This window comes from Triticum aestivum, chromosome 5D (genome assembly GCF_018294505.1).
Source record: "Triticum aestivum cultivar Chinese Spring chromosome 5D, IWGSC CS RefSeq v2.1, whole genome shotgun sequence".
In the NCBI taxonomy this organism is placed as follows: domain Eukaryota; kingdom Viridiplantae; phylum Streptophyta; class Magnoliopsida; order Poales; family Poaceae; genus Triticum; species Triticum aestivum.
Window position 1 is genome coordinate 569356389 of NC_057808.1, and position 9863 is coordinate 569366251.

The 9863-nt window shown below is 51.2% G+C and overlaps 1 pseudogene; it reads right to left on the minus strand.

The window, feature by feature from the left end:
- Positions 1–8331: 8331 nt before the first annotated feature.
- LOC123121264 (phytosulfokine receptor 2-like) lies at positions 8332–9515 on the minus strand (annotated as a pseudogene).
- Positions 9516–9863: the final 348 nt, after the last annotated feature.

The window sequence follows — 9863 nt, forward strand, 5'->3', positions numbered from 1 at the left end:
CCCCTTGATTTCCGTTAATAAAAATCATTAGATGTTCACAACACTACGCCCAGCCTGCTACACAGGTTTCATTCATTACTAGTTTCAGCAAAGTGCTCATGTCATAGCCACTGAATACATCACGAGTGCTACATACACTCCAAATAAAGAGACCATCATCCTACAGAGCACATCGATTTTGTCCATTATCTTCAGAAGCTCTTTCGCCTCCTCATTGCTGTCAAGGCTGTTCAGCAGCTGTTGCTTGGCCATGATCAGAGGAACTGCATCTTTAACCTTCTGCTCTGCATCTTCCTCTTCTGTCGTTCCTTCAGTTACTTGTCCAACACCCCAACCTGCTGGTATTGGGATTCCTCGGCTAATCAAATAATTAGCGTAGTTGCACTCCCCCACATCAGCAACTTCTCAGAAATACAAATCACACGAATCTTCCCTTTTCTGCACGAATCAAATTGGAAGATCATCAACCAAACTATTAAAAAAATCAGCAACTGAAAGCAGCAGAACAACACTTAAACCTATTATTACCCCATGATTCAGGCATTTGTAGAAGACTCGGCCAGGGTTGAGGATTGTGGTTGAGACGCGACGGATGACTCTGCGTGATTTGCAGCAGTGGCACCACACCAATGGCAGTGGGTTGCAATGAGCAACCGGCTCCGGTGCGCATGCCGGTGGGGGTGTGATGAGACCCACAGGCGATGGTACGGGTGGCGACTTGGCGCATATTTGGTTGTTGCCTGCTGAAGAGCAGGTGGACGAGCAGCCAACGGACATGGTTGCTGCGGCCAGAGCTTCTGATGCTAGGCAGAGTAAGTAGAGAAGAGGAGAAGCGAATGTTGGATATGTTAGTTTCATCACTTGTAGAGTAGCATAGCACCATATATAGTCATAGTCTATGTTTGGATTCGAACCAGCTACAGGAGCACGTCTCTCTTTTTTCTAAAACTCAGCAACGTCTCTTTACTGGTACACTAGCTTGTTCTGTACGCCTTCTCAAGTCTTTGATTCCTGCACCTGACATCTGGGACCCACCGGAAGGGCCTCTGCATTTCGTGAAAAAACGTGCCGCCCGCTGACAGGTCGGACCCACCAGCTATCGTCGCATGCAAGGAAGTGCCTCCTTATTACGCACAAAAAAATGAATACTCCCCCTGCCAGCTGGAACCCAGCATAGTGGGAGGATGACTTGTGGGCCTACCAAGTTGATGGGACGGAGGGCTTTGTCAACTTAGTCAATATGAACGATTCTAGCTCCAGTTACCGTACGATGTTCATCCAACGGCAGTAGTGCTTCTTCAACCTATGGTCTTCTTGCTCCAGCCGCCCAAACCAGCGCCAGTCGTGCCGCGTGCTCCTGCCTCCCGTGGCCGGCTGTGATGCCGCGGAGGCCTCACCGCCCCCTACTACTCCCACCGTTGGCCAGGGCATCCCTCTACTCACCCACACCCCCTGTTATTCTACGGCGAAGACAGCCTCACACCGCAGTCGAACCAGTGAACCCTCCTACTTCTCTCCGCGTGGGCATCCACTGCCGCGTCTTCCCCGGCTCCGTGTCGTCCCCTTCCTAGGCCTCGCCGTCGTCCACCGCCTTGGTGCTCTCGGCGCGGCGTGGTCAATGTGGTCAACCACCGACTTCCATCAGAAGAGTACTGTACGTGGAGAGGCTGACAACTGGGTCCACGGCCGCAGCTGGGTCCACGGCCACAGCCCAGTTTTTTTTGTGATTTGCCAAGTAAGTCGCTTTGTCAGGCCTGTTGGGCTGCAAATCTTTCAAGACAAGCAGAGCTTCATTCGGTGCGCCGAGAAAATGCCCTATCAGTAATGAGAAATGGGCTGTACATTTTTAAAACACATCAAACCAGCAATTAGTTTCAAATTTCTTTTTTTCATTTCAAGATTTTAAATTGAATTGATTTTTATGCGTGGACAATTTGTTGGATTTTATATTGATATACATTTATTTTTAAAATCAGTTTGAATGTGACTCAAAATTTTGGGATTAAAAACAGTTCGGACCGCATCGAAATATGCAAAATTTCGTATAATTTTTTAACCGTGGCCACAATATGGGCTGTAATGCTAACAAAAAGAACATGGGCTCCAAAAAAACCTTAAGAATTAGCAAATGGGCTGTAAATTATTAGAAATAATGGCAGATGGGCTGTATGATATTTTTCACAGATTTGAGGCTTTCCTAAAAAAAGGTTGACGCACAAGCAGTGACTGTTGGATGTCCATCCAACGGCCGTCATGCTTCTTCAATCTCGGCTCTTCCTGCTCCAGCCGCTCAAACAAGCGCCGGCGGGACTGCCTGCTCTGTCCTCCCCGCGGCCGGTTGTGCTGCCGTGCAGGCCTCACCGCCCCACCGTACTCCCATCGCTGGCCTAGCCATCCCTCTACTCACCCACACCTGCTGTTATTCTTCGGCGACGGCAGACGAACCAGTAAACCCTCGTACAGTCGTACTCCCCTCCGCGTGGGAAACAACTGCCGAGCCTTCCCTGCCTCCGTGTCGTTCCCTTCCTAGGCCTCGCCGTCGTCCACCGCCCTGGTGCTCTCGGCGCGGCCTGGTCAACGTGGTCAACGACCGACATGCATGTGAAGTGGACTGTACATGGAGAGGCTGACAACTGGGTCCACGGCCGCACGCAAGGAAATGCCTCCTTATTACGCACAAAATAATGATTCCTCCACCTGACATCTGGGACCCACTGAAAGGGCCTCTGTATTTTGCGAAAAAAACGTTACCGCCGCTGACAGCTTGGACCCACCAGCTATATCTTCACACGCAAGGAAGTGCCTCCTTATTACGCACAAAAAAATAAATACCCCCCTGCTAGCTGGGACCCAGTATAGTGGCAGGTTGACTTATGGGCCTACTAAGTTGACGGGGACGGAGGGCTTTGTCAACTTAGTCAATATGCACGATTCTAGCTCCAGTGACCGTACGATGTCCATCCAACGGTCGTAGTAATTCTTCAACCTCTGGTCTTCTTGCTCCAGCCGCCCAAACCAGCACCGGTCGTGCCTCGTGCTCCTGCCTCCCGTGGCCGGCTGTGATGCGGCGGAGGCCTCACGCCCCCTACTACTCCCACCGCTGGCCAGGCCATCCCTCTACTCACCCACACCCCCTGTTATTCTACGGCGATGGCAGCCTCACACCGCTGCGAACCAGTGAACCCTCATACTCCTCTACGCGTGGGCATCCACTGCCGCGTCTTCCCCGGCTCCGCGTCGTCCCCTTCCTAGGCCTCGCCGTCGTCCACCGCCCTGGTGCTCTCGGCACGGCGTGGTCAACGTGGTCAAGGAACGGCTTCCATCGGACGTGAACTGTACGTGGAGAGGCTGACAGCTGGGTTCACGGCCGCAGCAAGAAAGTGCCTCCTTATTACGCGTAAAATAATTATTCCTCCACCTGACAGCGGGGACCCACCGGACGGGCCACCATATTTCGCGAAAAAACGTTTCTCCCTGACTGCTGGGACCCACCAGCTACATCTTCGCACGCAAGGAAGTGCATCCGGGCAAAAAAATGATTCGCCCCCCTGACTGCTGGGACCCACCAGCTACATCTTCACAGGCAAGGAAGTGAGTGACAGTCGAGACCCACTTGGTCGAAGCGTACGTAGCGTTGTCATTCTGGTCGCGAACGTGTACGTACATACTGGTCGATGTAGAGGCGCGCACGTAGCATGTACACGTACGTACAGCGGCCAGTGTGCAAGAAAGAAAATACGGCCACGTACGTACATACGGGCAGGGTCTCGAACGCCTACTCACGCATACGTACGGCCAGAGTTTGTGTACATGGCTGGGTCGGAATGGAGAAACTGTGTCGTTGTCGTGTTCATGGGGAGGCAACGGAATGCGTCGTGTTCATCGGGAGGCAACGGAACGCGTGGGAGCCAACCGGCTTGGACGGAACAGCCGAGAGGCCTGGCGTACCACAGAACGGAGGAAACGGCCTTGTGTTCGACCGGCCACGTTCGAAACGGGATCCTGTTCATCGGGAGGGGTCTGGCGTACCGCAAAACGGAGGAAAGGGACCTCCTACGATCGAAACGGGGGTCCTGTTGATCGGGAGGGGTGTGTCGTACCGCTAAACAGAGGAAATAGACTTGTGTTGGAGCGCTATGGTCGAAACGGGGGTCCTGTTCATCGGGAGGGGTGTGGCGTACCGCAAAACGGGATTCCACGGGATACTGTTCATCTCCACCGTCGACCCCCTCCAGCCTCCACCTGCGACTGTTCATCCACGGGCTCCTGTTCATCCAGCCTCCACCGCGCGCTACTTCACCGGCTACTATTCAACCAGCCCTTTCCACGGGCTCCTGTTCAACCACCCCTCCACGGGCTACTGATCATCCAGCTCTCCACCGTCTACTATTCATCCAGCCCTCCACGGGGTGGTCCTGTTCATCCAGCCCTCCACGGTGTCCTGTTCATCCAGCCCCAACCGGCTCGATCGATCGGGGTCCTGTTCATCCAGAGGCAACACCACGGGGTCCTGTTCATCCACCCCCACCGGGAACTATTCATCCAAACCCCCCAGCAACGCTCACTGTTCATCCAGAGGCAGCATCGATCGACTTCAGTTAGCAGCAGTAGCGAAGGAATCGCTCGATCGGGTTCAGTTAACAGCCATCGATCAATCGCTCGGGTTCAGTAACGCGTAGCCTGCAATGCAATCGCTTTGGTTCAGTTAGAGCCCAACGCCTCGCTCGGGGTCAGTTAGAGCCCAACGCCTCGCACCCACGCGCGTGCGTGTATGAGATAAACGTGCATCGTTCGGCCCCGACCACCCACCGTAACCGGGAACACCCCGATATTTTCCTTGCCCTCGCTTTTACCACGGTTTTTTCCGTCATGGACGGCCCAAAGAATGTCATGCAGCTGCATCTCCAGCCCGCCCAGGACGAAAAGCCCATTTTCTGTCATGATTTTTTGTCATAGAAGTAGGAGCCCACCACATCTATTATGGTACCGGGATTTGTCACAATTATCGTCATAGAAGTGTCATAAGTATGACAGAATTTTTTTTCGTTTGGCCCAAAATGTCACGGATGTGTCTTTTTTTGTAGTGAGCTCTTACATATAATTTTGTAAATGCATCATCTTCAAAGGCGTCCATGAAAAAGGGGGGTTGGCAATGTCCTCCTAGGGGTTTTGTGAAACTCAATGTTGACGCCTCTTTTGACCATGACATGCTGAAGGGTACGATGGGAGCAGTCTTGAGAGACGACACTGGTAGGTTTATAGCAGGAGGAAATGGAAAGATCAACTACTGTGCGGATGTTCTCATGGCAGAGGCCTTAGCTCTCAAATTTGGCCTAACATTAGCGCAAAGGGCGGGATGTAATCGCCTAATCATCAACTCTGACAATCTGGAGGTGATTGAGACCATGCATGACGGAGGGGAGTCAGCGGCAGCGGCAATTTGCGATGACTGTTCTCACTATGCATGTGATTTTATCATGACTAAATTTGAATATTGTAATAGAGAGGCAAATAAAGTAGCACATGAACTTGCTAGATTAGGTAGATTTTCTTCGACTTCGGATTGGGTTGAGGAACCTCTTAGTGAAATTGTAGCGTTTCTCACAAACGATGTACTGTTTATTGCTAATAAATAAAGTTTCCGTTTTAACTAAGAAAAAGGTCGCCTCCTGGTCGACTACGTCAACCCCATAAAGTCGGATTAGGGATGAGATATACACAGCTGCACGAAATACATCTAGAACTCAAAACCCTAGCCTTAGGAGGGCATTGGGCTGGGGTGGGTGGGGGGAGGGGGAATCGATTCAAGGATTTCGCCGCCGCAACGCTGCATCAAGAGGGTTTCATCATCATCACCACCATTACCACCTCATCCCTATCCATTTGTAACACAGTAGTTGGAGTGGATTCAATCTTGTGTTACTTATGTGCTTTTATTATGTTTATCATGATTCATCTCATCTCATTTGTGCCCTCGATGTGCGAGTAATTCCCCTAGCTCTCGAGGATATGGAGGAATCCTAGTATGTAATAGATCGTTTGGTATTAGGATTTAATATCCTCTTTGTATGTCTATGTTTGAGCTCCTCTTCAAGGATGCGAAGGGAGAGCAGCCCATGCCCGGCACATATGATGGCGCCATTGGACTCCTGCATGCAGCTCGGCTACCTGGGCGTCACCCTCATCTTTGTGCCCTCGCCAGACATCACTCTGCCCATGATTTGGAGCTGCATCTGCTTGCCACGCGTGGGGGAAGTACGCCAAGGCATGCCCTTCCTCCTTGCAACGCACACAGATAGAGCGGAGGAAATGTCACTGTACCTGGAAGCGTTCCCCCCAGCCGCACTTGAAGCATTCCGGGTTAGCTACCTCATCATACAGGAACGGGCTATAGCGTCGTACCTTTGGAGGAGGGCTTGGCCTCCCAGGCACCGCCGACGCCCGTGGCTTCTTGGCGAGCGGATCTCCCTTCCCCCAATGATCCACTAAGAACGCACCACGTTTCTATTTCCGTAAAGCACGTAACAAATATTATGTAGGTCTAGCATTGCCCTTCACTCCTACATTATGTTTAAGGTGTTTTGTACTTCCGGTAAATCTTTATAATAGATTTGATTTTTTTCGCAAAAAAAAAAGAAAAAAGAAACAAGACAAAATATACTTGAAATAAAAGTTGGTGTAAGAAGTAAAAACTTGGATCCTTTCATAATTACTACCTAAGTAAAGGTTCAAACAAGAAAAAACACCTAACGTGGCACGATCAAGTCAGCTGGATCTCGTGCTCATGCATGCATGCATGGAAGGAAGACCAATTAGGTCATGGTCGGACGAATTAATTAGCTTTTCGCTGGTCCATGTACAGTATACTCTTTCCGTTCGGAATTACTTGTCACAAAAATAATGTATCTACAACTAAAATACATCTAGATACATTCATTTCTTAAAAATACATCTAGATACATTCATTTCTTAGACGAATAATTTCGAACGGAGGGAGTAGTAGGTAGCAAATAAAAATGGATCGAGCTCCAACAACAATCTACTCCTACTTTACTAGAGTAAGTACGTAATGAGTCATGAGAATTCACAAGTATCTGTCGCAGGATGCCCCCACGGACTCGCGGAGCAGGTTGCCGTCGGCGCCGACGAGCAGGTCGCACTTGACATGCATCCTCTGCCGCCCCGAGTGGAAGAGGCTGGTGACTCTGAACCGGACGCCTGAGAAGACGAGCTCCAGGCGCAGCGGGAGGCGCCCGGCGTGGAGAGCGGCGGAGAAGGAGTGCCACGCGGCCGGGTCGGCGGGCGTGGGGCCGACGACGTCGAGCACGCCGGCGATGGAGATGGTGGTCATGTTGGGCTGGTACCAGCCGGCGGGGAAGGCCGGGCCGGAGGCGACCAGCGCGTCGTAGAAGCGGAGGGAGGCGCGCGTGGCGCCGTCGTAGTAGATGCCGATGTGGCGGTTGGGGTTGCGGTCCGACACGTTGAAGGCGGCCTGCGTGCCGGAGAGGGAGAAGGAGGCGAGGGCGAAGCGCGGGCGGTGCGGGCGGAGGCTGAGCCAGGCCACAAAGAGGGCGACGCCGGCCACGAGGATGACGGCGAGGAGGAGGGAGCAGAGCCTGCTGCAGAAGACGGCCACGCAGCTATCCCTGGTGCGGTGCGCGATGCGACGACCTCCTCCTGCCGCCGCTGCTGTTCCTGTTTGCGGCTGCGGCGGCATTCGTGCGTACGTGGCTGCAGCAGCTCCGGAGCTCATATGAAATATGAATATGATTTTTGATCTTAATACTTGGATCTATCTACTGGTTTGCCGGAGGAGGAAGAAGAAGAAGAATATTTAAGACGTGGACGTGGAGTATGGATGGATGAAAGCAAAGTATAAAGCAAGCAAACCTCACCTCAGAGAAGGCCGAGGCGCGAGGGCGCAAGGAATAATTTATATGCTTATTGCCTCCTCGCCTCAGAGATCAGAGATCAGAGCTCAAATAATAATAATTAACAACAAACCACTCACCTCCAGTAGTACACAATACAACTTGGCATATACTCCCTCCGTTTGGAATTACTCGTCCAACTTGGCATAACATATTACTCCTTCATCCCACGATATAAGATATTTTTACAAGCTAAACAAGCTTACAAAAAACGTCTTATATTACGGGACGTAGGTACATAGTACAATACATGTATATACTAGACCATAAAGATTCTGAGTATTACAACATATGCGAGGCATAGGCAGGCACATCTCGTGTGTTTCTACCTTATTTATCGAACATCATCTCATGGCCTCAGATACTAGGAGCAAAAATACTACAAAGCCTCAACATCATATCATTCAACTCCTGATATAACTTTGTTGTTCCCAGATACGACGTTGTTGCTACCAGATACGACATGGTTGATTCCAGATACGCCATTCTTGAACCCGGCCGGATACCACACTGCCTCTCCCAGTTACACCATGCCTGCTACCAGATACCACATGCTTGCTCCCAGATACCACATGGTTGTTCCCTGATACAATGTTTTCATTCCCATATACGGCATGGTTGTTCCCAGATACGGTGTTTTCATCCCCATATATGACATCGTTGGCATTCCCGGATACAACATTGTTGCTCCCTAATGTCACAAAGTTATTGGTCCCTGTTATGACATTTGGGAGCTCGCTAAGTCGCCGTCCAAGTGTGCTTCTGTTATGCTTCACATATGATGGCATGTTACTGAAAACCATGCCCAGTGAACACCCGCCGGTGGCAAACCCCTTTAGTGGTGCCAAACTCTTAGGTGCGTCGCCAACCAATGAAATTGTTTGAGAGATCCAAGTAGCAAAGGTGGTGAAGCTCACCAATCCACGATGGGATGGTGCCCACCAATTGGTTGCCGGACAAATCAAGCACCTCCATTTTCTTGCATTGAGACAACCATTCCGGAACCCTGCCCCTGAGAGCACAATCACCAAGGGCCAGCACCTCGAGGCTCTTGAACCCTCCGATAATACCACCGTCGGGTAGCTCCTCACCACCAAAATTCTTGGTGAGAATCAGCATGGTGAGGTTCTGGCACCCACGCAATATTGTGAGCACCCCTGAGATGTTGTGAAAGCCGTTGGAGCCGAGGTCGAGCTCCTCGAGCCGCGCAAGGCCTACAAGGGAGGTTCCTGGTATGGGCCCCGTTTGTTTTTCTGTAGATTAGTTAATCTTTTTTGAAAAGTAAAAAGGGGTGGAGTAAACTTGTTTTTATTTTCTTCGAAACTAGCGCCCTCTTCCTCCGCGAGGCCGCGCCTGGGAAGGCTCAGCGCCGTGACACAGACCGCTAGCGGCGTCACAGCCCACGCCTTCCCAGCTGCAGCACGTGCCGCCGAACCACATGGCATGGATGAGGACACCCCCGGCGCGGAGGTTCCCAACAGAGTCTTGCAATGCGCGAAGGTCGTCGGGGTGGCACAAAGCTGCGTGCGCCTCGGGCAAGAGAAACCCCAAGAAGAGGAGCAGCAGCAGGCAGCATTTGGCCATGGGATGCACTGAGCTAGGTCGAGTGAGATTTTGGCAAGTGCTCTCTCTTGGTGTTGTACAAACAGCTTGGGTGATGCATGGTGCGGTGCTTTATAGGGTGTGCGTTGCAGCAAGTGGTAGTGAGTGGCCAGGCCACGTACTACTTCAAGTAAGTGCCAGCCAAACTTGATTTTGATGGCGCTAAAAGATGTGTGCCGACTCTCGAGTGAAATTCGTGGGTGGGCAGCTCCATTTAGCTTATATTTACAAGTGCTCTCTCTTGATTCCTCATCTAGCTTATATATATTTACTTGTCGTGGCCTATTCTTCGATTCTTATCTTTCTTTTTACATCAACTTTGTCCTCCAA